The sequence below is a fragment of the Macrotis lagotis genome, chromosome 8 (assembly GCF_037893015.1).
Source record: "Macrotis lagotis isolate mMagLag1 chromosome 8, bilby.v1.9.chrom.fasta, whole genome shotgun sequence".
NCBI classification, from domain to species: domain Eukaryota; kingdom Metazoa; phylum Chordata; class Mammalia; order Peramelemorphia; family Peramelidae; genus Macrotis; species Macrotis lagotis.
Window position 1 is genome coordinate 80,609,498 of NC_133665.1, and position 27,375 is coordinate 80,636,872.

Sequence of the window (27,375 nt, forward strand, 5' to 3'; positions counted from 1 at the left end):
GTGAACACACACACACACACACACACACACACACACACACACACACACATATATAAATTATATTGTTGTTCAGTCACTTTCCAACTTTTCATGATTGCATTTGGGATATTCTTGGCAAAGATACTAGTGTTTTACCATTTTCCTTCATTTTACAGCTGAGGAAACTGAGGCAAACAAGATTAAATGACTTGGCCAGGGTCACACAGCTAGTAAGTATCTGAGGCTAGATTTGAATTCAGGAAGTAGAGTCTAGAATTGAATTCTTTCTACTGCACCACCTAACAGACCCTATAAATAAATAAATGCACACCCATACACACACACGTGTATGTATATATACATATATATATAAAGAGAGAGAGAGAAATATATTTACATATTTATATAGCCTTTATCACCCAAATAAATATGAAATTAACTCTAGGATAAGTTGTTAGGTTAGTCAAAGCCTCCAAAAGCACATTAAAGCCTTCAACAACAGATACTTGTATCTTAAGTTTGCAGCTTGCCAGATTTCTTTGAAAATAAACAATAATTAATGACAATTTCCATAGATTTTCTTCTCTCTATTCTTCAACAAACCTTACACCTAGAAATGGAGCTACATAAGCTACTTTTGGATCAGCGCCCACAAACATATGTTTCAAAATGAGTAATATATACAGGTTAGTCTGCTGCGTACCAGATGTAAGAATAAGCAAATCCAAGAAAACCAAGCTATCTTTGTTAGATGAGGTTATATATAGATATCTATAGATATCTATATCATAGATATATAGCTATGTTATAAACATATGTTTACATATATGTGTCTATCCCCTACACTAACAAAGTCGTCTAAATTTCATGAATCTTAATAAATAAATCTTAAATAAAAATCTTTAAGGGATTCAACTTGACTCTTTTTAACTCTCCTATTCTTAACACTTATTACACTAACAATGAGGGGAGGTTGCTACCTTTAAGGTTTTCCCATGAGTCCTTCTGACCAGTCCTCCTAACATATACTGGCATTCAATCAAAGGACTTAGTAGGAAAGCACAGAACAATTCCAAATGAAGAACCTGTTAAGTAAAGCCATCACAAAGAGGTCACAAAGCCCATGCCTCCATGCAATCAGATCCCCAAGATATTAAACCTACTCTACTTAGAACTTCAATTTGGAAGCCTTTGAAATGACCAGTAGGTTAGTCAACTTGAGAAAGATAAAGTGGGTTTTTTAAACCATTCCAGAGCAAAAAAGAATACGATGCTACCTTCCCTCATCTTTAAGTAGTTTATAAAGGTTGTCTATAATAAAAATCAGGGTTACAAAGGAATATGAATGTCATTGTTTTAAAACAAATTGAAACTAATTCAATCAAAGGAAGATGAGAAGATTTCAAAAAGTCTAAAAACACTAAGGTTCAGGTTTAATCATAATCTCATATGTAAATCAACAAGAAAATAACTGAATTCAGTAAAATTACTTTTAAAAAAGTTATCCAGAAAAGCCTGAGTTGAAGCAAAGATCAGACACTGTCCCACCTATGCATAACCTTTTCAGGCGATCATGATCTCTTTCCTTGGTCTATACATCAGAGATGTCTACTGAAGGGGGAGGGGGGGAAAATCTGCAGTGAAAGCCAAGTTTTAATTTAGAATTTAATAAAAATTGATTAAGCATCACAGAGCACAAACAAAGCTGCTCCATAAATCTTTCAGCTCTTTTTGTGCTGGAATGAAAGAAAACACTGTCTGCTGAAGCAGATGACAGATGCTGGCTTAAAGATAAGTATTATTTATACTTCTGTACCAGATTTCTTCTGATGCATCTCTTATCATGCATGGGTATATGATCAACAAAGCAATTATTCTATAGGAGTTAAAGATGTTACAATGTACTCCTGCTTCACTGAAAAGGTTTTTAAGGAGTTCAAGCCAATGGTCCAATTAAAGCAAGATGGAATGTGGAGAAAGTTCTGAGAAAATACTGAATGGATTATTATAGGAAATATACCTTTACACATGTACTAATGAATATATGTGACCTGAAAATATACTCTTACTCTGAACATATGCTTCTGCATTTCAAATGAACTATGCATGTTTGGAACACAGAAGCTTTATCAATCTAAATACATGAAGATGAATCTGCATTAGACTATCGTCATTTATATAGCATGCAGTGGACAACACCTTGAAACAATTCCAATTGTGATCTCAAAAAGCAGCCCATACAAGTTAGTCTGGGAATACGTCTGGCTATCAGGTTTACTAAATTTTTAAATATAGCAATTTGGATATGGAATATTTTTGAGTCAATAGTGATATAAATTTCAAGTCATTTTAAACTTTAGGTTTTTTTAAGTTTTACAAAAAAAGAAAAAAGATAGCCAATAAAACTTTAAAAATCCAAAAACAAAGTTAAATATTTCTAAAATTCTAAAATAAAGTTCAAGCATCTAAAAGTCAAAAATAAAGCTTGAATAAATGAAAGCTCAGAGGACTTTACTGTGATAGGACTTTAGTGATTGGTTTCTCAAAAATTTGTGTATATCTCTGCATTGTTTACAAATTAGTAATGCAAAAAGGGATACATAAATCAATATTTTTATGTTGTAATTCTAGAAGATAATATGAAATAATTCCGAATTATACATAAAAACAGTTTACAAGAGTACAATAATTATGCACAAATATTTTCAGGAATTACTATTGCTCATGTTTTTTATGTAGTTCCACATAGAAGCACCCATCAGGTCTAGAACTGAAAGGAGTCTTGGAGGTCATCGTCCAAACTTGTCATTTTACAAATGAGGAAATACTTCACAAAGTTCAGAAGGTTAAACAAGTTAGCCAAGGCCAGACAACAAGAATGTGGCAGGGCTGGGGTCTGAACCCTGGTCATTTCACTCCAAACCTGGGACACATTTCACTATATTACATTGCCTATAAAAAGGGGAATAATTGATTTTTTAAATCCTTTGGAAAATAGAAAAATCTAAACTATTTAGATTTTTCTACTTTCCAATTAAAGTAATTTTCCTCATTATGAAGATATATGTATAATTACATAGCAATAATTTATAAACGCTATAGAATCTGAATTAAACAGCAGCAATGGAATAATTACTCATCAGCTTGGAAAAGAGTACACAGGTAATTTTTAAATAAATTTACAAAAAAGTTAAGCATTTACTACAAATAGGAACATTTAAATACTTTACAGTAGTCAGTATATTTTGCATCAATGACCCAAAGAGAAATTTTAAACCTACAATTTTAAGCTACAGTTTCAAGATTATAAACTCCAAAAGTTAATGTATATAATAAGTGCTTAATAAATATTTGTTAAGTTAATATAAATTTTAAAATAAATATGATTATATTTAGATAGAAGTACCCAAAATAAACTTCATAGATAATATTAATCATCATCATCATCATCATCATCATCATCACCATAATGTCCCACAAAAAACAACATTCAATTCAGTACTTCCCTCAAAAAGAAAAACACCATCTGCCTGGACCAATTACCCCTTCTGTCTACTAGCCATTCCTCATACTTACCTTTGGAATTTTGTTAATACAATATTCAGTTTGAAAAAACTGCTCAAAATATATTGCAATCAAATTGATGATTGGTTTCAATCATTCTTATGAGAGAAAGGATTTGGACAGATACTGGACCTATGATTTTATTGGTGTAGGAGTTCCTGTAGAGGAAATTCTATCAATACATGTCTGTCATCTTCTCTACAGTTTAAAGATTGTAACCTAAAGCAAAGAAAGGTTAAGTGAATTGCTTAGAATCACAAACAATATACATCAGAGATATAATTTATATTTACGTATTTTTGGTTCCCAGATCAGTTCTCCATCTATCATGCCAAGGTGCCCCTTTATCATTTTTGTGATGTAGCACAATCCCACTGTGGAATGCTAAAGGGAAGAATCATGTAATTTCTCAGGAATAAACTAAGCTTCCAATTTCTCCCTTTAAAAAAGTTCTTTCCCTTTCCTTCAGCATGTCTGCTCTCTGTCCCTCTCTCCCTCCCTCCATCTCCTTTTCTCCTCTCACCCCCCTCCCCAACAAATACACTTCTGGTATGTATTCAAAATTCCATTATTAGATGCCACTAGAGGCCTACATAAGAGGGCAAATATTTCTATGCATGTGTGGTCCTCATAAAACCACTAATGAAATGCCATGGTAAGCGGTGCTCAGATAGTCTTCAATTAAGTGATGAAACACTTTTAAGATACTCTGGTGTGATGCCCAGTACATACAATTTTATGAACAGACTAATTAATCTCCCAAGAGCCTAACTGTATTTGCACCATTTTACAGACAGGTAAAACTGAGTACAAGAGGTCTTTCAAGAGTCATCCAGGAATACAAGATGAGTCAGTGTCCTATCCTAGAATATAACTCTGCCATCCTAGCTTTCAAATGTCTGATGTAGTAAGATCCTACTCAACTTCCCACAGGAAAATGTGTCAATGATCCAACAATAAATGTCACCATGTTCACTGTTTCCAAAGTTAAGGGTTACAGGCACAGTCCTGCTGGGCATTCTGTCAGCTTAAAATTGCCCTAGTGTCACCTCAGAGACAAGCTTAAATTCTAGTTAAGTCTAATATGAATTGCCAATTCAAGCATGATTTTCTTTAACACTGCCAAATTTCACACATATTAATGACCAATGGGTCACAAAAATAAAATAAAATAAAATAACTATGACAGCCGAAGGCACAGATAATCGTTCTTTGCTAAACTTTCAGTAATTTCTCTCTCTCTCTCTCTCTCTCTCCCCAATTCTCTTTATCTCTGCTTCATCACAGCTACTAAATCCATGAGACTACCTTTCATAGTATAGATATCAAACTATTCAGCTCCTTCTGAGGATATCATTTCAGCAGGATATACTGGCTATAGCAGGCATAAGCAAAAACCCATTTGATGTATGACAGTATAACTGGTACTTCATGCATTCAGGATAAAAAAATTACTTAGCTGAGTAGTCATGGTCAGACAGCATCAGCTTTGTATTCTAGAGAGTTGTACTTAACAAGAAAATTAAAAACAATAGACCAGACCTATATTTTATCAAGTCCCAAAGTTTTCTTCATAGAGAACACAAAGGGACAGTGGGCAGAAAGCATGGAAGGCAGGTAAGACAGTAGGGAAAAAAAACAATGGAATAAGGAAATCCTAGGTCCCAATCCTGGTTCTGATAGCCACTTAGCTAATCTCCTCAGGGTATGGGGGAGGGGACAGTTGGTAGGAAAGATTATTTTAGTAAAGTGCTGTTCATAGTTAATGGGAAAAAGAGAGAAAAAAGGAAGAAAGAGGGAAGGAAAACTGGAGGAAGAAATGAAGGAAGGGAAGAGAAGGAGAGGGAAAAGGAGAAATGTATACACACAGAAACAAAGAAAGAGAGAGAGAGAGAGAGAGAGAGAGAGAGAGAGAGAGAGAGAGATGAGATGAGAGTTTTAATGAATTATAAGTTCAGTAAGCCAACAATGCAGCATGGTGACTCAAAAAAAAAGGATAACACAACCTTAGACTGCATTAATGAGGTCACAGTAACCAGAACTATACTCTCCCTGCTGCAGCTAGTACAAATCAGATGTTCGGTATTCAGTTCTGTGGGCTAAGTTTAGGAGAATCCATTGATAAGCTGGGGGATGTCTGGAGGAAGATGACTAGGAGAACTGGGGTAATGAGAGACATTTTGCCTGGAGACAAAAGCAGTCAGAGACATTATAGATACCTTTGAATATTTGAAGGACTGTCATATGGGAGAGACTGATTAGGGTTTGGTTTACTTGGCCCAGTCTATTGAAATTACAAGAAATGGATGACAGGTGTAGGAAGGCAGATTTTAGATTGATATAATTGAACAATTTCCTAATAATGATTTGCGGTGCCCAGAAGTGGAGTACCAAGGCAATGCAGTGAAGAGAGAGCTAGATTTAGACTCAAAAAGGCTTGAATACAAATCCTGCCTTAAACATTTATTAGTTGTGTGACCCTGGGCAATTCACTTAACCTTTCTCAGTCTCAACTTCTTCACCTGTAAAATTATGGCATTTAACTTTGATGGCCCCTAAGGTCACTTCCAGCTCTCAATTTATGATCCTAAAACAAGCTGCCTCAAATGGAGTGAACTCCCTATTACTAGAGGTCTTCAAGCACCCTGAATAACCATTTGTTGGAGATGCTGTAGAAGATATTGCTAGTCTTAAACAGGCTGGACTAGATAAACTAAGGTTCCTTCCAACTTTGAAGTCCTGATTTCAGGATAAAATTAATCAATGTTTCTGCAAATACTTTGTTAAATAATAAAGCATTATATATGAATTTTCTGCTTTTTAATCCAAAAAAGTTAAGAATATAGCTCCTCCCACCCTATCATCCAGATTATTCTAATCACTTCTTGAGTCTATTTATTATCAGACTACACAACCTCTCAGTTTCTATAGCTATAGGCTTCTAGAAGAGCCTAGTCAAGCACAATAGTACACCCCAGAGGAGGGTTCTGGATTCTCTCATGCCATATTCCTTTAAAGGGTCTCATGCCCAGGCAAGAGAGTGCAATGATACTTATATAATGTCAGACCTAAAAAGCGATAGAAATATACTATCCTTCTCCCTATTCATAAATATCAACAAGAATGCCAAAAATCTTGGGCCTGTTCACAGTGCTCAGCTCCCCCCGCCAAAAAAAAAATCTCACCTGGGAAAAGAAGTTGTATGGAATCTCTGAAATCATTTATGGACTTGTTCCAAATCTTTAAACTTATTTTCTCTTTTTTCCTCAAGTTGACCAGTCAAACTAAAATTTTACTAATATCTTTCTATCATAATGTTTATTTGTTTTTTATTGGAAAGGTTTTGAGATTTTTATTGATATAATTAATTTTCTTACTACAATAGAGAAGTCAGCTAAAACTGCATCAGTTAGAGTAGTGTTTGGGGTAGAATGAAGGAGGAGAATAAGTATACACAATGACAAGTAGCTTGAAAACACAAAAGAAATTTTAAACTAAATTTCCAAAACTTAAAATGGGACTAACAGAATCTCAAATGTAACCTTGTTTTCTTTTTTTTTCCCCTCCAGGAGGTTAGGGGTCGGAGGGGGAAAAGGAAGAAAATTCTGATCAACCTACAGCTTCTACACAGGCTGGCTCTAGGAGAAAACCTCTAACCTGTTCTTAAGGTTCCTACTTGAAAATTTCAGTCAAACATATCTTCCTCTTCACCAAATTCTAAGATGCATATAATTACATCACTTACTAATTTGGTTTTAAGAAATAATCTTAACTACTCTTACTAGATCCTTGATTTCATATTTCTCCTTAATCATGGATACCCCATTTGTCTTATACCTCAGGGTTCAAGGCCATATCTCAGAAAAAAAAAATTCAAGCATCAAACAAGATTAAACATGCCAATTTATTTCTCTATTGGTCCTTAGGAAATTTAAAGGGCCTACTTTCCCCATTCATCAGCAACAATCAATTTTAATTATTTTTTCTACCTAGTGGAAAGAAAACATTATTGCACTACCCCTACTTCCAATTAAGACTAACGAGATAAGTAAATGGGGAAATAAGTTTTATTCCTACAATTTGTTCTTCTGGAATTTGATAATAACCATGATCTTCTATTTCAATTAATCCCTTTTCATTCAAAATACTGTGTTTGGCCATAGTTTTACTAAAAAGAATATTCAAAGCTAATAACAATAATAACAATGCCTTACATTTTTATGTGGTGCTTTTAGGTTTGTTGTCAGTGCCATGAGTCTATATGTCCTCATTATCTGCCCCCAAATTATTAATAGTGTTCTAATACGTTCTCTGTTATCATTACCATAATCTGAATCACCACGTTTTAAAAAAAGATATGTGGGGTTTAGTGAAATACAAACTCATGTCATCTCTTTCCTCAAAAAATCTTTAGTAGCTCCCTACTAGTTGCTGAATTAAATCCAGATCTTCCTGACCTTACATTCAAAGCTAAAGCTAGATGCTAAGTTCCTTTTCCAGACTTAAGATTTATGTCCTCACACTCAACTTCAACTAATCAGTCCTCCAAATACTCCTTATGCTTTCCCATTTCCATATCCTTTGCTCACAAATTGTCCTTTGTATGTTCCCACTCGACTTCACCTGTCAAATTCCTGCCCACCCTTTAAAATGCAACTGAACTCCACTTTCCCTGATTTCATTCTACCATTCTCTACTCTTCTTCCTGGAATATCACAGATAATTTTTATATATCTCTAACATACTTATATTATTTGGGATTTTCATCATCTATTTATATAATTGACATGACTGTAGGCTCCATAAGGACTAGAAAACCATGTCATCTAAATTTTCTATTTCTTCAATGTTAGGTTACAGAGCTTTTGTTCCCAAGAAGCACTTAATGTATGCTACTAAACTGAATTATTTTATGATATTTATTTCCATGGATTTCTAATACACAGCATTTCACAATTCATGTAATTAGGAGAAGACAATTTATAAAGAAAAGAAAAATCTAAAGCGTCAAGGAAAGAACAAGTTCCTAGTATTCCTTTGAAACATATATAAAGAATATACATTTTTTTCCTTTGCATTTTATGGTAGGACTCAAGAAAGAAATTCAAAGTGCAGCGGGTCATAGGTTCAAAGACTTTGAGGGGAGTCCAAGCCTCTCATTGAACAAATGAGGGAATTGAGGCACAGAAGTGAAGTGACATGTCCAAGGTGAAGCAAAGGGATGAAACCTTCCATCCAAGATGTCATCTGACTATATAAATATTAATAACAAAGTATAAGATTGATGCATTTGTAGTTAAAGAGTTAATCTTTAGCAACTTGAGTAAAGAACACTAATGGCAAACTGCCCATCATTCTTCTAGACAGAGCTTGTCAAAAAACTAGGGCAGCTTGTCCAGCTCAGCAGTCAACTGATTCCTAGTGAGCTCAATGGGGCTCCCAGCCAAGCCCTGAGATTGCTGCCAGCCCCTTGGGTATTCAAAGGCCAAGTTCCAATGTGGTTTACTTTGCCAGAATCACATGGTGTCAATGCTATTTTCTCCTAACCAGAATAACCAGTCATTCAGGTTACTGCAAATGGTATGCAAACAAATGGTATCAGCTCACCAAGGCCTACACTTCACTTTGAGAGGTTACACACACACAAAGGTGCTGCTCACCTTTTCATTGCATGTTCTAGGGGTCTCTTGAGACCTACTGCCACAGATTAAACTAATTCCGACATGTCAGATAGACTGACCCAAATCCTGTTTTGGAAGGGAACCTACAGACTATGTTAATGGGCAGGAATTTCCCTGAATCACTGAGACTTGTTCTTTCAATAAGAATTAAAAAAAACAAAACACACACTTAACCTTCTTAAACAGAATTTGAGCAGCCACAATTCTCCCACTAACCTATTGTCTGACCTCCTCAATTGGGTAAGATGATTTCTATGAGTTCCTTACTTTCTCCAAAGATCTTGGATATTCAACCATCTTTGCTTAAGCTTCAAGAAGGGATCTGTATGCACATATACTCACATTTTTTGTACTCTGTAAGGCACATATCAACATCTACTGATATCAGGAGATTTTTCTGGTATTCTTTATTTGCTAGAGTATAAGAGTCTGAAGGCAAGAGAGATGATCTTGCCTTCCCTTCTCTTGCCTTTGTCAGGTTAGCACTGTAGTTGTCAGCATCAACCACTAAATAAATATTTGTTCTGTGGGATTGTCCAATAATACTAGGATATGTGCATTTAAGGCTGAACATGGTAGGTTTGGGTTTTGTGTTTTTTTTGGGGGGGGTTAGTATTTTTATGGTAACACAGCTTATTTCCCTATAAGATAATAAATTAGTTTGTTCTTATATCTAATCATGTATCAAATATCATGTTACAGAACTGAAGAGAAAAACCATTTAAACAAGCCTCTTCTCTTCTCTAGAGTGACAAAAAGCTGAATGCCAAAATTAAGCCTGTTAGAAAATAAACTAATTCTCACCGATTTTTAACTTGTCTTTCCACTGCTTCCACTGCTTTCTTCAATATTCCCACTGTTTTAAGTCCCTCTCTATCATCTTTTTTTTCCACTGTGATTTTCCTATAATCCCTTGAGAACTAGTAACAGAGTGCATCTATTTAGCTAGAAAAATAAGCCTGTATTTAGGAAGCATAATTTTTAAAAGTTAATCACTGGATGGTAATGCATTTTCTATTTGATTTCTAAATACCCAGAACCACAATGCAATAAAACTAATAAGGATAACCAAAAATATGTAGTCCAACTCTCGTTTTACAGGAGAGGAAAGTAAGACTCAGAGAAATAAAGGGTCACAAAGCTGTCAAAGGTAGACCTGAAACTAGGAATCAGTTCTCTTGACTCTTAGTCCTTTTCTCTTTCCTTTACAATTTTCCTACTTTTAAAAATAAAGTTTCTACTTTCCTATCTATTATTTTTAACTATATTTTTCCACATGAGGGAAAAAAGGAGGGAAAATCTATGATGTATAAAAATTATAATTAATTTCAGAACAGTATTTTTAAAAGTAAAAAACCATCTCAGATGTAATATACAAAAATCATGATATAACATCTAATGATCTCAGTAGTCTTAAAAAGATTTATTCTCTATTATTCATGCAGGAGGAGTCTTTTCTAATTAGTTTTACAAAAATATTGAAGAAACTATCAAGGTACAAGTTTCTTAAATTTTACTTAAACTTATCTCTCCTTCTTTGTTAAACTATTGAGGGCTTTCTATTGAAAACGAGTAACTTCCTATCCCCTCCCATCTAACACATAACTGCACCTATGATTATCATCTATATTCACCTCAGATAAACCAGTTGTTCCTGTAGGCAGAAACAATGCAACAAGGAAGCAAGAGTAAAAAGTAAAAATGAAGCATAAAAAATTTCTTTTATAACAACACTTAACTTTAGATATTATAAAAATAATCAAACTATGAAAAAAGTTCAGTTCTTGTGATCCTTAAACACTTTTAAAATCCAAACATTTCCAATCCTATCAAAATGAGGTGCTAAGATTAAGCTAGACAGACAAGTATATTTCTTCGGATTATTCAATTTGCTTTTGGAACTGGGTAGAGGTTTTTTGGATCTTCCAGATAAATCAGAAGCTCATGGTCTGAGTAGAAACAAAAGTGAACAAGACTCTAAAGTCTAGAATATGTATGCCTCTTTGGGTGAAAAGGGATCAATTCTTATGCAATTAATTCAAAGGTCACCACTAGTTAAAATATATCCGGACAATTTGGTAATTCCCTAAATTGCAGTTCAAAGGAAAAGTGGACATGGTGTTGAAGAAACACAATTCAAAGATTTGTTGGCATCACCCCCACACACACACACCCCAGAGCTGACCAGTCCAACTTGGTCCAAGAATATAGTTTTGGTACATTTTGTTTTGGATGAATAATATTAAAGTAAATCAAAAGGTATTCATATTGATATAGAATCTGCCATGTCATACCCCTTAATATTCTGAAAAGATAAACAACCCGGAAAACTATAAACTTTCCTGACTGAACTGAATAGCAATTCAGTATAAAGCAGTCTATCCAATGTTTCTCCAAAAGGGTTATGTAATTTCTTGTATAATTCATGTTTATAATAAAAAATGTTTAATATTTCTTTTATGGCATAACTAGATAACTTACCTATGTTATAATTCATATGTTGCCCATCCATTCAGTTGATAGTTTGTGGGGTAGGACAGGGAAGGGTAGGAAAGAAGCAAGGCCAACAGGAACCAGTGTGGTGTATGGTTAGAGTGGTGAAATAGTCTTCATAGTGAAAATATTTAATGACCCAGCTCTAGTGGTCTTTAAGAGTTACCTCAAAATCTAATAGGGTGGTTAGGTGGTGCAGTGGAAAGAGCACCGGCCCTGGAGTCAGGAGAACCTGAGTTCAAATCCAACCTCAGACACTTAATAATTACCTAGCTGTGTGACCTTGGGTAAGCCACTTAACCCCAATTGCCTAAAATAAATAAATAAAAGTAGTTCTAGTTTTCACACTGAGAATATCTGAGTAAATTTTGGAATTCCAGTCAATAATTTTTGCCTTACTGGAGAATATAATACATCTAGTAAAATTAGCCAAATAGAGTAAATGTTTGATTTCAAATTGTATATTTGTATATATTTTAGCTTGGTACCCTCTCAACTCCACTATGGCACACCATGTTCGTCTGAGGAGTATAAGCTCCTTAAGGAGCAAAGACTGCATCCCCAACTTTTCTATCTAATTCAGGCCAGCAATCTAGCACTGTGCTTTGAATATAGTAAGAATTTAAGAAATGTTTGCTGGATCTTTTTGAAAAAACAAACAAACAGAAGTGACAGCCTTGGTTTAGTATTCTTGCCAAATGGCCATAAAGATTTAGCAAAGCATGATAGAAAAGTCTGCATGCTTATCACCAGGAGAAAAAGTGATACGTCACATAAATAACAAGAACAGTTTGTTCTTGTTTCCATTTATATAAAGTGATTTATAGGGAGTAACTGATTAATCTTCCCAACACCCTTGCGAAATAGATAAGAAATAATTATAACCCCCTTTTATAGATGGAGAAGGTGAGGTGTGGGGAAGTTGAGTACTTTCTCAAAGTCACAATCACCCTAAGATTAAAGAAGTCTTGGATATAAAGTATCTTTTGCATATTTCATACAACTTAACATATGATAGGAAGTTAATAGTCAAAAAAACATGCTGTTTCACAACTCACCATTGTAATAGTTACCTCAAGATTTCTAAGTTTCCTTAGATTTTCTTCTGTTTCTAATTATTTTACAAAGCATCTTAGATTTTAACTGCTTATTTTTTCAGATCAAGTCTAGAAACACTTATTAATTTTACCCACTATGTGCCAAGTAAGAAATACAAAGAAGGGCAAATGCAGATTAAAGACTGATCCTTCAAAATGACTTTTATCTCTAACATTCTCTAATTCCTAACTATATCAACAGGAAAAGAAAAAGAAAAGGACCCTCCAACCTCCAGGAAGGATAATTCTTCTAAGACAAAGGGAAAAATCCATGATCATATGCTTATTTCTTTGTCCTATCCTCACCATCCAATCCAACTTCCAATTTGCAACAATGAATCAGAGATTTAAAAAACCATATAGTAAACACTTTTCCCACACATAATTATCTTTTTACAAAACTATAAAAAAATAATCACATGGGTTTACATAGAAAATAAGGAAAATAAATATTAAGTATATATTATATTTCAATATATTAAGCACATGCACATGAGTCATCTAAAGTCTCAGAAAGTACAATTAAATATATATTTGTGCCCAAAATTCCAAATGAGTTTCTTTCAAAAGATTAAGACATTTTTTCTTTGACATTTGAATAAAGTGTATTGCAAGTTTTGAAAATTCTCTTTCATTCACTTCCTGTTTTCATGGCTTATAACTAAAGAATGAAAAAGAGAAAGTAAAGGGAGATTACTTGGGAAATGGGGACAAAGGAGCAGAGTGAAATCAGCTGGGCCTCCTAAGGGAGTTTAATTTTTTTTAATGCAATACACATTTATTAAGCTAAGTATCCATAATGTTCCAGGAACTATGCTGGGAAATAAATTTTAAAAAAATAGTCCCTGCCCTCAGGGGCTTACACTCTAATGGGGGAAGACAACTCACAAAGAGAAGTTGGAAAAGGAAAAGTAGGAGGAGGAGGGCCAGCATAATAATGAGGGTGGAATAGAATGAAAGAATTAAACTCAAAGAAAATGGCTGGTCTGGAAATCCTCTTTAAATGGAGGTTTTGGGAGGAAATTTTGCTCCATTCTCTACCTTCTATTTAGAGGGGCAGAAGTTACTGTGAGCACTGATGACATGTGACTACCTAAGCTATTGCAAACTTATGAGCTTTTTTTTCTGGGACATAAGAATGGTGAATTCACAGATCTGAGTATAGGCAAAGCAAAAGAAAGGGGCAGGAGATGATTATCACAACATCTGGGGAAGGGGTTCCTCCAAGGAAGATAGGAGATCATTGAGATATTGATTGACTGGAAGACTGAACTCTGACCTAGTCTAAAAGTGGGGAGAAAAGCCAAGCTCACTATACCATGTCTTAGGGAAACATGCCTATATATCAACAAGCAACATATGGGGAAAGAGGGGTATATATGTGTGTGTATGTGTGTGTGTGTGTGTGTGTGTGTGTATTTATATGAGAGAAGGCATGAACAAGGAGAGAAGCAGCAGGTGAAAATTGCAGTCAACTTAAAATGTTTATGGGCAAGTGGATTGCCAAACAGTTCTAAGAACAGCTTTTCATTCTGATAAGCACAGGATCAGTTGTTGGTCTAGTAATTCCCTTAGGAATAGCTGAACAAGAAGGTGAAAAACCTCAGGAATCTTTATGTAATGAAATAGTTGATTCAAAGAATGAAATCATTAATATGTTCCTTATTGCTTCTTTGTTTTAGAATATATTAGCCTAAGTAGTCAGATTTGTCTATTATAACTATAAAGAAATATGATGTTACAAGCAAAATGAATTTTGTATTTGTTTTGTTAAGTACATGACACATATAATTAGGTTCTAATTAAACAATGCATTTCAATAAACTTTGTGAACATTATAGTTGGGTCTTTAGGGTTAGACATCTCACATGTTCTTTTATGAACATACTAAGCTTTCACAGAAGTTAATAGGACCTCTTGATTATACAATCTCTAATATGATGGAGGGATGGCACTGCTTATCATCACTGAGAACCAAGAATGACTTTGATTCAGATCTACTATTTTTATAATCAATCTGATCTAACACAGCAATTTATTCCAACATAGCATTTAACCCACAGGCTGTTTAACCTTGTACACTTATTAGTAAAGGAACAGTGATTTCAGATCTGAGTTGAATAATTTAGTCCTCCTAGTCAAAGAACTTTGGTACTGGGAGAGAAATTTATGTAATCTATGTGACCAAGAACATTTCTACACTTGTATTGACTAAGTGGTCTTGAGTCACTAAAGCTCAACTCTTCTATAGTAAAGAATCCCTTCTATCCTTTTTGGAAAAGATTTCCCAGAAAATTTCCTAAGAGAAGTACAGCCTAGAGACAACTCTATGGGGAACAGGAGAGAGGGAAAGATGTAAAATTAACATAAACTTTGTTCAGAATTGTCTTTGGGTGGGTAACCATTTTCAGACTATAACAATGTTAATGATATATTTAATAGTGATACCATAAGACATTTATATATGTTCTTTAAGAAGGATAACTTAGTAATAGATTCACTAAATTGCTTATATTACATAGAAACAAACCCAAAAGAAGCTTTATCAGATTCAAAATGAGAGAATTTGTGACAAAACTTGAGTTCTCTGCACTCCCAGTCACCAGTCACTTTACAAAAATTAAGGAAATATTTTTAATCTTCTGTTTCCATTAGTTCTATTTATACTATTCCTTTATTGTAACCACTTTTATTGAATATTCAAAATAATCAAAGCATAACAGAACTAGAACGAAGCTTGAACATGATCTACACTGTCTTCATTTTACAGTTGAGAAAAAAGAGGCAGTACAAGGTTAAAAGTGACGTGGCCCAAATCAGAGTTGGTGACAGAGCTGTTATTTGAACCCAAGTCTCTTGAAATCAAAACAGTGTTCTTTCCATTCTATCTGAGTTGGAGAAGGGTTGTGGTTATAGAAAAGAAACTTGAGTTCATCTAATCTAATCTCCTAATTTTATTCTCACATTTGCTTTTTTATATTTTTAAGCTAGGACAAACCAGATGGCATATGCATCCATTTTACAGATGAGAAAACAGAGATCAAAATAATGAAGTGAGGGGTGGCTAGGTGGTACAGTGGATAGAGCACCAGCCCTGGAGTCAGGAGTACTTGAGTTCAAATCTATCCTCAGACACTTAATAATTACCTAGCTGTGTGGCCTTGAGCAAGCCACTTAATCCCATTTGCCTTGCAAAACCTTTAAAAAAAATGATGACGTGACTTTTTTCAAGGTCACAAACTGAGTTAAGTCAGAACCAGGTTTGGTTCTATTCTTTCCACTACAGGATCTACATTCTTCTAAAAACTCAGTTCTGTTATTTTCACTCAAAGTACCAAATCTTTCACCTTGTATTGAGTGTGATCATGATAAAAGCTACAAAAACATAATAAAAGTATTCTATTTAAATGAAACATGTTTTAACAGTCATTTTAACTTTATTTTAATTAATGTTCACATATCTATCCAAGTTCTTTTGTCATCTACCATAACAGTATGTTCACTAGAGTCCTTGAAAATCCACAAGATTTTCATTCCCCAAATGCTAGAAATACTTTCCCCCACCTCTGGAATTTTGCTTTCCCATAAAACCCAGCCACTTAGAAAAGCACTTATGTATAGACATACACAGCTAAGGTTATACTGGCTACATGAGAAAGTCAAAAGTATAGGTGTATGAGTTGGCCAGGTAAATTGAGAGGTAGCCACTACAATCCATTCAAAACTCAACCAATGAAAATAGAGTTGCAAAATAGCTGAAGTACTGCTGCTTAAAAGGCCAAGAGCTGATCTGTGTCCCATGAACAAGCTACATCTGCACGTGGCAGAAGCAATGGGGTTATTAGTATGTACATGGCAAGGTCCCAGCTGCCTTGATCTTTCTGCACTTTCTTGACAGTCAATTCAGGGAGCCACACAGACACTGCTTATAAAGGTAGTTTGCATTCTTGCCTCTCCATCATAGTATTTCTTAATCTATTAGCAGCAAGAAAATTTAAAGGTAATGGTGGGATCAAGAAAAGAAAGAAAACTTCAGAACAGAAGAATTTAATACTGAAAAGGAAAACTCAGTCAGGGGGAAGAAAAAGGAACTTAAAGGCAGTCACATCTCAAACTTTTGTTTGAAAGTAACTATACACCATTCATATTACATTACAGTCCTTAATGAGGCAATTTAGCTGGAGTCTATCATGTTTGTCATTTTTCATTTATCTATACAGTTCACTGGGATGAAATGCACCTGCCTTCACAGCAGCTCCCTCCCCTCTCCCCCACGTAAACACACGCCACCTATTTGATGGGATATTTCAATCCCTGCTTTGATGAAGGGGGTCAGCTTGGCATACAGGTGATTTCCTTGTAGATTAAGAACATTTACTTTCTTCCTGCTGGATCACTCCCAGAGATACCATCAAACCTCTACCTACGCAATTAGTTTTCACAGGTGGCTGTTTCGCCTGCAGTAAAACTGCTTTCTCAGTCTGCAAGTCAAAGCAGAGCAAATGTATATAAAAACATTTCAGATATGAAATAAACACTTTCATAAAAGCAGCTGTGATGCAATGCATCATTTCTGACTGACCCAAGCAATGGAATGAACTCTTGGTGCCAAGATCAAAGTTGGAAGCAATGATTTCTGGGAGAGGGACCATAATGAGAGGTAAGGGGAGGTACTTAACACAATAGGACATCAAACAATACTACACAAAATATACACAAACTTTCCTTAGTTGGTCTCTGTTTCCTAGGTACTGAGAAAAATATAAAATTGATATGAGGCTCTACCTTCAAGGAACTTACAATTCATTTGGAAGGGGGAACAAAATCTAGAGGACAAAGAGAAAGCGGGGAGAGGGATTATTTCATAGTGTTACCTCCTTTAATAAACTCTACTCATTCTCTCGATTTTGTAGCCTGATTACAACAAAAACTGTCAGATATAGCATAAAAATAGAAGCTATACTAATACACAAATGGGCAGAAATGAACCTTTTTAAAAGGAATGTGTATAAACAGAATTATAGTGTCATGCTAGAAACACTATTGATGTATAACAAACAAAATATAAGAAAACATTTTTGAAAGATTAGAAATAAAATATCTTCCATTTTAGAGAAAGTTATTTCCAAAGGAAAAAATTTCAACATCAACTACATAAATCCCTTGAACTAAACATCTGTTTAAACTGTTTCTAGGTCAGGGGTCTAAAACTGTTAAACACTAGGGGTCCAGACATGATTTCTTTCCCAAAGTCTTCTTGTGCCATAGCATGTAGAGATTCTGCCATATTGTTTAAACATCTGGCATGCTTTCCCCCCAAAAGAAACTTAGTAGGGTTTTTTTATTATACTTTTATACTTTTTAAATCTATAACATGAATCTGTTTCTTTATATTGACTTAAAGAGAACTATTATTTATAAAGATCTTTCATCCATTTTTAAAAAGTGAATGTTTTTAATTGTGCATATAGAACCTATATCAGATTGCTTGCTGACTTAGGAAGGGGAGAAGAAAGGGAGGGAAGGAGAAAATTTTACAAAAATGAATGCTGAAAAACCATCACTACAAGTAATTGGGAAAAATTTTTAAATAAACAAAATTATTTAAATAAAAATATTCTAAATCATCTTGAAATTCTTAAAGGTTTTATTTTTTCTAAACTTTTTTTAGGTTTTTGCAAGGCAAATGGGGTTAAGTGGCTTGCCCAAGGCCACACAGCTAGGTAACTATTAAGTGTCTGAGACCAGATTTGAACCCAGGTACTCCTGACTCCAGGGCCAGTGCTTTATCCACTATGCCACCTAGCTGCCCCTATTTTTTCTAAATATTCTAAATGCCATTTCAAGGACATTAATGAATAACTGACCATTGTTTGCTTCTTAACTTTATTTATTCGGGGTGGGGGAAGGCTGTATGTAAAACATTAAGACATGATCTCTAAACAGTAAGAAATAAATGAACATTAGAGATTCTAGATGTTAATTTTTCTGAGAATATGGCTAAAGTATTCTTATGCACATGTAACTACTGTAGTATAAACTCCAAATATAGACTTGAAAGGGAAGGTGGCCCTGAAAGTTCTTCATTTAGATAATTCCAAATCTAATTGTTTGGCTTTTTTAATAGCAATATGAGGAGCAATCACAAAATTCTGGTGTCAAGTGCATAGAGGAAAAATGGATCAGAGTACCCTGTACAAGAATATTCTTTCTTGGTCCCATGGAAATATGCCTTTTATGGATCATAGGAACTATAATTGAGAGGAGCCTTAGAAATTAGAAGAGATAAAAATGATGATGAGGAAGATGATGCTAATTAGCTGACACTTAAAGCTTGCAAAATGCTTTATATATGATATTTCATGTGATCCTCACAATCTTGCAAGGTAGGTGCTACTTTTATCCTCATTTTATGGTTAAAGAGACCTGAAGTTCTAGCTCGATTAGATAATCTGATGTGTTTTTCAGATGATCTGTCAAATGAAACTACAGTGAAATTTCACAAAGTTACAGTGGGATTCTTTTAAAATAATGTATAAGTTATAACATTGGAGAACAATATTAGTTGGGGTAAAATTATTAAGGTTATATGTCTACACTAAGATCTACAATCACAAACCAAAACACAAAATAGTTCATTTTCCATTACTCTAGTAATGTGGTCTTCTGCATTCCTAAAATATACAAAAAAAAAAGAAAAAGGAGTCCCAAAACAATAACAATAACCAAAAAAAAGACCAATTTCATTGAAATTGGATGGGACAGTGTTCTATGCTTGTAAAATATAATAATTTATATGGATAAATATGTATATATGTATAAATTTATATGTATAAATTAAAAAGGATTACTTCAAAAACTTTAAGATTTTCCTCAATAAGTCTGCCTTCTAGTTTCAGGGAGAAAAAATTTCTTTTGAGGATTTTCCCCCTAGAGTCCAATGTGAGGTTTATAGAAATTTAGCACTGATCATAAAAGGAAAATTAAGATTCCTACAAAGAAGCAGATACATGGCAGGTCCCCAAAGGAATCAGGAGACTTATGAAATATTCCTGTCCTCAATCATCTAGGTTGACGGGGAGGATCTACATTATTCCCTCATATTGGCACACCTGGCCATACTTTTTGGGGAATTTTTTAAAATCTAAGTGACCATGAAAAGAGAAAGATTTAAGAAACTCCTAATATATTTATATCTGCAACCAAAGTGGTTGGTGAGATAGTTCATAGATTTGAGAACTATGACACGTCTAATAAGAAAACATTTTCATTAAGTAATTCAAGGTCTCTTCCCTCCTCTTCTACCTTTATTTTGTATTCTTAGTATAGATAAATTTCTATTTTATTCTAACACATTGATAAATATTTAATTAATGCATTTTCTCCTTTTGTCTCATCTTTATCAGTCTCTATCTGAGTCAGAAATGTCTCAGTAAGTATTAACTAAATTTTATTTTTAAATTTTCAATCATATTGATAGAGTACAACCAGATTGTACCAACTGAACCTTGAAAGGCTATCTGGGGTAACCCCTTGACTTCAGGGAAAGCCACACCTATACCAACTAGGACAGAAAATATTAACAAAGAAAAACAGATTCCATGACTTCTCTCCCCACCACATTCCTGGGTCCTTACAATTCTCATGATCATGAAATTCCTTTTCATACTACAGCCTAAACCTGTTCATGACTGTAAATAATACTAAGAAGGTGGAAGAACAGGTTTTTCTAAAGCAGTCAAAATGTAAAGAACTGGTAGTTGAGGAAAGAAAATAAATCCCAAAACACCTTGATCAGAACAACTTAAACAATCCCTAATTTTAGCTCAGCTGATCCTGGTTATTCCTAGGCTATATCTATACGATGCCAGGCAGGCATGTGTTCTTCAAATTTTTCAATGAAGCACTTCATATTTTTAAAATATGTGGCTAAAGGAACTTGGTAAAAGAATTGTGTTCTTTCTTGGTTTTGCCTCTCATCACCTGTTCAACTGACAAGACCCTTTTCCTCTCTGGCTCTCTCTTGCCTCCTTCATAATATGGAGAAGGGGGAGCAAGCTAAGTGATCTCTATGACCCTGTGACCTGAAGTTCAAGATTATAATTGTGTTTAAGAGTTTTATTACTTTTAGACTAGACTTTGACTTACCAGCTTGATAACTGAATATTATCAAAGTTTGCAAAGGATTTAACACACATCCCCTCATTTGATCTTCACAATAATCCCAAGAGTTGTAATACTGCCAGTGTTATTATACCCACTTAACTTATGAAAAATTGAGGCTCATAGAGGTTAAATAACTAATCCATGGTTACACAGCTAGTAAACAGCAGGGATGGGATTTGAATTCAAGTCTTCCTGTCTTCAACTTAAACAATCCAGCCATTAGGCCATGCTGCTTCTTTATGTACAGTAATAAAAGACTGATAACTTATAAAGACAGCAATGAAAGGTATAATCCACATTCTTCTATTGGCTAAGCCAATGATAAAGCACACAGAATCTGAGCAAAGTACTGACAACACATGTGTTCTAGCCATCTGCACATAATGTGGTAATGCATTTCACACATGCGATCAATTTGAAAAGCTTCATTTCAGATGAAGTAAAAAAAAAAAAAACAACAGTAATGCCAACCATGACCGCAAGTCATATTAAGCCAGTGTTTCACAACCCATGACTTTTGTGCTACATTACAGGCACATGTATGTTCCCATTTGTTTCTTGTGAAAAATTACCAAGAAACAGAATCAAACATATTCATTAACTCTAATTTGAAAATGATGAAAGTCTAGTCATACTGGAACAGATTCCGGGGTGGGGGGGATGTATGTTTGCTTCCTTGAGATTTGGAACACTACTTCAAAGGCTGATTAGAAGACTAAAGAAATGAAGAGGAAGTTGAACTGAATAAAATACTTAATAGCAGATTAAAGAATATTGATTAACTTTATGCTGCATATTAGAACAAGAATGTACTATTTATACAGGTGCTTCTGGGATTCTCTTTGGTTGATTATTCATTTTAACCTATTAATGAGGACACTATAAACAGCAATGAAAGTTATGTGACCTTGCACAGCTGCCTCAAGCCACTGCACTTCCATCATTGAGGAAACTGTTAGATGACCCTGTTGTTCAGAATACACTAAATCTGTCACAATAAGGGTTAGGGAAAATGAAAATTCAGTTCTATGTAATAAAAAACAAAAACTCAAGAAGCACGGGTAATGCCATACTTTATAAAATATAGCTAGCTACCATTCTCATTTACTAGGTTTAGGTGTAAGTCATGCATAAAGCCTTTATTGTGGCTTGTAGCATATAATCAGTTGATTACTGCCAAGGATGAGAATTGCTCCTCCCTCCCTTCCCTAACCACCTCCCCACACCCTCCCCCCAAGACAATCTGTGCACATACTAATTCGAAAGACAGGATAGAAGCTCCAAGTGTTTTAATAGCCCATTATCAAAAATTATCCCTTGGCTATAAAATCCCCAGACCATTGGCTTGAGATCAGCTCAAAGAAAAATGAGATTACAGAATTTAATCTAGTGAAAGAGAGAGTAAGAGATGAGTTTTTAAAAGCCTTAGATCACCAAAGAAAGAAAACAGTGCAGAGTTCACAGAAGAGACCAGCTTAGATTACAGTCTACTACCATATCTATCTCATGAAAAATCTTACTATTTCTTGAATTATTTGATAGAGGAGAAAGCATGCTGTTACTTTACAATATTTTAATAAGAAAGAAAAAATTCAGAGAAAAATTACACAGAGAGGTGACAGGAAACAAAACAGCATTTTGTCTTAAATTTGCACAACCTAATTTATAGCAATAAAGCAGATCCTACGAGTTCTGGTAAATGTCAGGGCAGTCTTGTTCATTACATATGGTGATAGGTATGAAGCAAAGTCTCTGTAGGCCCTTCAAAAATTGCACACAGCCGATCTAATGCAAACCAGAAGTCGCTGACTGCTGGATGAACATTCAGTTTCATTCCCATATGGATATTTAGAGAGGGTTCCCTCACCCCCCCCCATCTCATTTATTTACAGTTAAAGGGTGGATCTTGAGGGATGAGAGTAAGGCCAGCTATGGATTTGGTTTACGAAAAGACACCTCTCACCCCTACAATATAGCCCAGCCATTACAGAGAAAGCATCTTAGTCGTGTATAAGTTCCCCCAACCCATTCTCTCCTCCTCCTCCCTCTTGTCTTCCAACCCCCCCACCACCACCACCACCAATAGCATCTGCCTTGCCCAATCTCGCCTGGGCCAGCTCCAATAACAACATCTGCTTGGCAGCTTTTCAAGCCCATGGATAGTTATCTAACTGAGGCTTTTGTGCTGTACTGTTTATTCTATGTGAAGAAATGCCTCCTTAGTTGAAAGAGTACTTTAGAAAAGCTGTGCAGCTATTAGCAAGTGAAGCACAAGGCTAATAACCCCCACCTGCTCATCAAATTAATTATGACATCTGAGTCATTATAACTCAGAAAGAAAACCCGACTACAGATTTGTCACATGTAGGAATAAACATGTATCAGGACCAGGAAAAAAATTCAGACCCAGAGACCCAGCTGGACAAAACACACTGCCACCTTTCAGACATTACCCATGTGGTTCTTATCTTTTCTACAGAATATGAAAGAATAAGAAAAAATGGAACAGTTTGTGGGTCATCTGCACTGCTGACCAATTGCAACATATAGAGGAGAAAAGCCAAAGAAAGAAAGTACAATCAAAAATATGTTTCTTAAAACCTATAGCCTTGCAATATGAAACTAGACAATCCACAATAATGTTTTATCCATAATGAGCATGGATACCCTGTCCTCTGGTCCATTCCTTACCCACCTCCTCCAATTTTCACAATGACTAAGACCAAAAATTCTTTTCTGGATATGGTAGCATGCTTAAAAGTGGCAACAATATTTTGCTAACAGAATGCATTATAGATGAAAATAAAATAAGCCATAAAGTCAAGATATTTCCTGAACTCCCCAGAAAACAGTAAAAGGGTTAACAGATGACATTTTCCACTATGACTCCATAAAACTAACATTGTTGAAAGGCAAATTCCATTGAGTTGCCTTGACACTGAAGAGAAAACATTGCTACATGTAACATTCAGACAATTCATAGGATAGCTGATCAATGCTTCTATATCAACATTTAGTCATTTTGAAGGAGGCCTGTTAACACCAGATGAACTGAACAATAACAAAAGTTAGACTCTGGACTAGCCTGTCAATCTTCCACTGATTTTGGTGTGTCCAACCATATCAAATTCTACATTTAACAACTTTTATCCCTACTGTATAGACTTTGTAAAATGTTTGGATAAGGGAATGTTTATGATCATAGTTCTTAGAAATATACTCATCTAATTTTAATAAAAGTGAAAATCTTTAGGAAAGGAAGTGTATTGACAGGTAAATGATCTATTTAATACAATCATGAACATTTTGTTTATACTTTAGTAGATTAATTATGAAAAGATAGGGCTGCTCATTGGCCTTTTTAAAAAGAATTTCACTTCCCCACCACACAATTATAAACTTACAACACACTTCTTGACCCAATTTTCAAATCTTTCTAAAAGAGAAAGCATTTTTCTTATTTTTTAATTATTGAATGGCAAATTTCAGATAGTATAGACAGACCCTACCAGATGATCTCATCATGCCTTTATATATACCATATATGATCTTCTCCTGGCAGAGTCTTCCTGTTGCAGCAACCACCACCAACATGTTCTCTGCAAATAAAATCTTCTAGTTCCATTTTAGAGGGGCCAAACATAGAGTTAACCACCTTACCTATAAACTCTACATTTTAAAATACAATGCAGACAAATTATTAGAACAGCGTACAAGTTAGTTTTTATGTCTCCTATGAAACATAATTCTTTATTCAGGTCTGGTGCTTGGCTGAGTTATGTAAATGTGTTACTTAACCCCAACTTAAGATATAAATCCAGAGTAAACATAACAGAGGAAGTCCTTGTACTCTGCCAAATATACATATGTGTGTGTATTTGCATGTGTATCCAGACCAGAAAATAAATGAAGATGGTTTATATTGAGAGTATCAATTTTGAATCATTACAGAATCAGAAAAAACTTCTATATCCCAGATTTTATATACTGTAATATATATATATATATATATACACACATATACATATACATACATACACACACACACACACACACACACACACACACACACTGTACAGTAAATCTGAAGCCTATTTCCAATGGGTCCATTTTTATATTTTGTTTTTCTATCTTATCATTCACATTAAAACCTAGGGTCCCCTGTTTTTATCTGCATACTATTTTGAATTGTAAAAAATGATATCCTTGCCCTTAAGGTTAAAAAGTTACATGAGTTTAATTTAGAATGGTGCATATGAGGTTCATGTGGAGTTAATGCCATGTTTCTGAAAATATTCCTCAAGTTGTTTTTTAATAACTAGTTCTCACAATTATTAAATTCCTTTACCATGATGGATAATGATTATGAAGTCCAGAAAAATGCAAATATGGAATATCTATAATAAGTACTATTGTGCTTAGTTACACATACAAATACACATACCTGTATACATCGTACATGAGAACGTACAATGGGGATGGGGGAAAGGGTATACAAAAATTGTCATCTGTTTTTACTAACTAGAAAATGAAAGAACATTTTTCTTAGAAAGTTCAGCATTATTGTCAGTTTTAGATATGTGTGTATAGATATATTTTTATATATACACATACATACAGATATGTACATTAAAACCAAAACCCATTGCTGAAAAAGACCTACATAAAATGAGCAGTTCCTGGATCATACATAGTACAGAGATTCTCATATCCACTTAATCTCAGCACACATCTCCACCCCTACTTCCTTCCCAATGGTATGTGGTCTTGAAAACACAAATGTTCAAGTTTCCTGGAGCTGAGTTGCAAAGGAAAAGTCCCACTCCCAAGAGGCACGACTGCAGGCTTTTGGCGCCCCTGAAGTTGTTAGCTATAATATAACATAATGTGGCACTTCACCACAATTAGCCATAGGGAAACAGCCTTTTTTTTCACCTCTGATGACATTTAATAGATAAGACCATGATGATTCTAGATCATATCTACAAACAAAGTATAGTCAGGATACCAGAAGTTTTAGGAAGTGTCTCATAAGAGGAACTTTACAAAGCTAATCAGAAAACTATCTAAATGTCTAATATTTTCTGATTTTTAGATGGAAGTACCCATACATTCTAAAAATGACCAGGAATATGTCAGTTTTCTACATTGCATCTTTATGAATAATTTTTCATTCTATGCAGCTCTGTGTGTGTCTATCCATTTGTCTATTTCTCTCATTCACACACATGCACACATACACATTGAGGAAGAGATCCATTAATATGAAGAGCAGTCTTCTGTAATGTTTTTCAGGATTTCTCAGGGGCTTAGGAGGGCTGCAGTGATGCCAAAATTACAAGCTGTCCTCCAGTCAGAAGGGATGTCTTTTGAAAGCCCAGCCCTCATTTTTCAGTCTGATGTAAGTAAATTTACCTCCATGTGCTCAACCGAGCTGCTTTTCCTTTGTCGTTTTTGTCTCTCTAATAGCTGCTGCTCTAGCACTGCTATTCATTTCAAAGAGAAGTTAAAAAAGATTCTTCCCTTTACCCTTTATGATCATTTGAAGGAGTAAAGATTCCCACAAAATTTTAGATTTTCCAAGGAAATTTAAAACATGGCACCATTTTGAAACAGCAATTGCTAGGATCACATTTCTCAGCGACAACAATCCAAAATTAACCAAAAATTATATGTCCAACAACAAATCCAAAAAGAAAGAGAAAAAAGACAACATAAAGACTGAAAACTCAGTCCTAAACCATTCTATTATATGTGTACTATATAATATATGGGAATATGATGTAACAAATAACTCAGGGAAGGTAGTGAGGGATTTTGTGCTATTTGTGGAGTTTTTTTCCCCCTTTTAAATCATTTTACTCCTTGCAAAAAAAAAGTGATAATGCCAAATTATCTCAGACCAGAGATTCAGACCAACTACACATAACAGCCATAAAAAATGTTCACCTATTATTTACAGGCCTCAAAAAAGTACTTATTTCCAGGGCCTTGCTAGATAATTTTATTGGATACTTTCAATAAGAGTAATAGCTAATCTAATTAATGGTAGAGCTTTTCAGAAAAACATGGAAATCAGGCTACAGCTACAAGGTCATATATGCAAGTAATTCTGGAGGCAGACTTATGTAGTGAGTAGATCTAGTGCCAGACTTGAAGTGCTTGACTCTGATGTTTCTTAGTTATATGACCTTAAGAAAGACATTTAACCTCTTTACACCTCTATTTCCTTATCTGTAAAATGGAGATAATCATACTATAGTACTTGTGTCAAAAAGTTGTTGTGGGAATCAAATGATATTATATATGTAAATCATTCTGTAAACCTTAAAGGGTTATGTAAATGCTATCTATTATTACTCTCAATCAGAGTTCCATTTAAACCGGTAATGAGG

General features: G+C 34.6%; 1 protein-coding gene across 7 annotated transcripts in view; it reads right to left on the reverse strand.

Moving 5' to 3' along the window:
• Positions 1–27,375, reverse strand: part of NFIB (nuclear factor I B) — a 270,748-nt gene that overhangs the window by 196,825 nt on the left and 46,548 nt on the right. The window contains exon 3 of one of the 7 annotated variants that reach the window (XR_012470854.1): positions 1–27,375. This exon is cut by the window's right edge and continues 20,684 nt beyond it. The exons of the other annotated variants lie outside the window; for them this stretch is intronic. The gene's annotated coding sequence lies outside the window, so the exon portion shown is untranslated. 7 annotated transcript variants of the gene reach the window in all.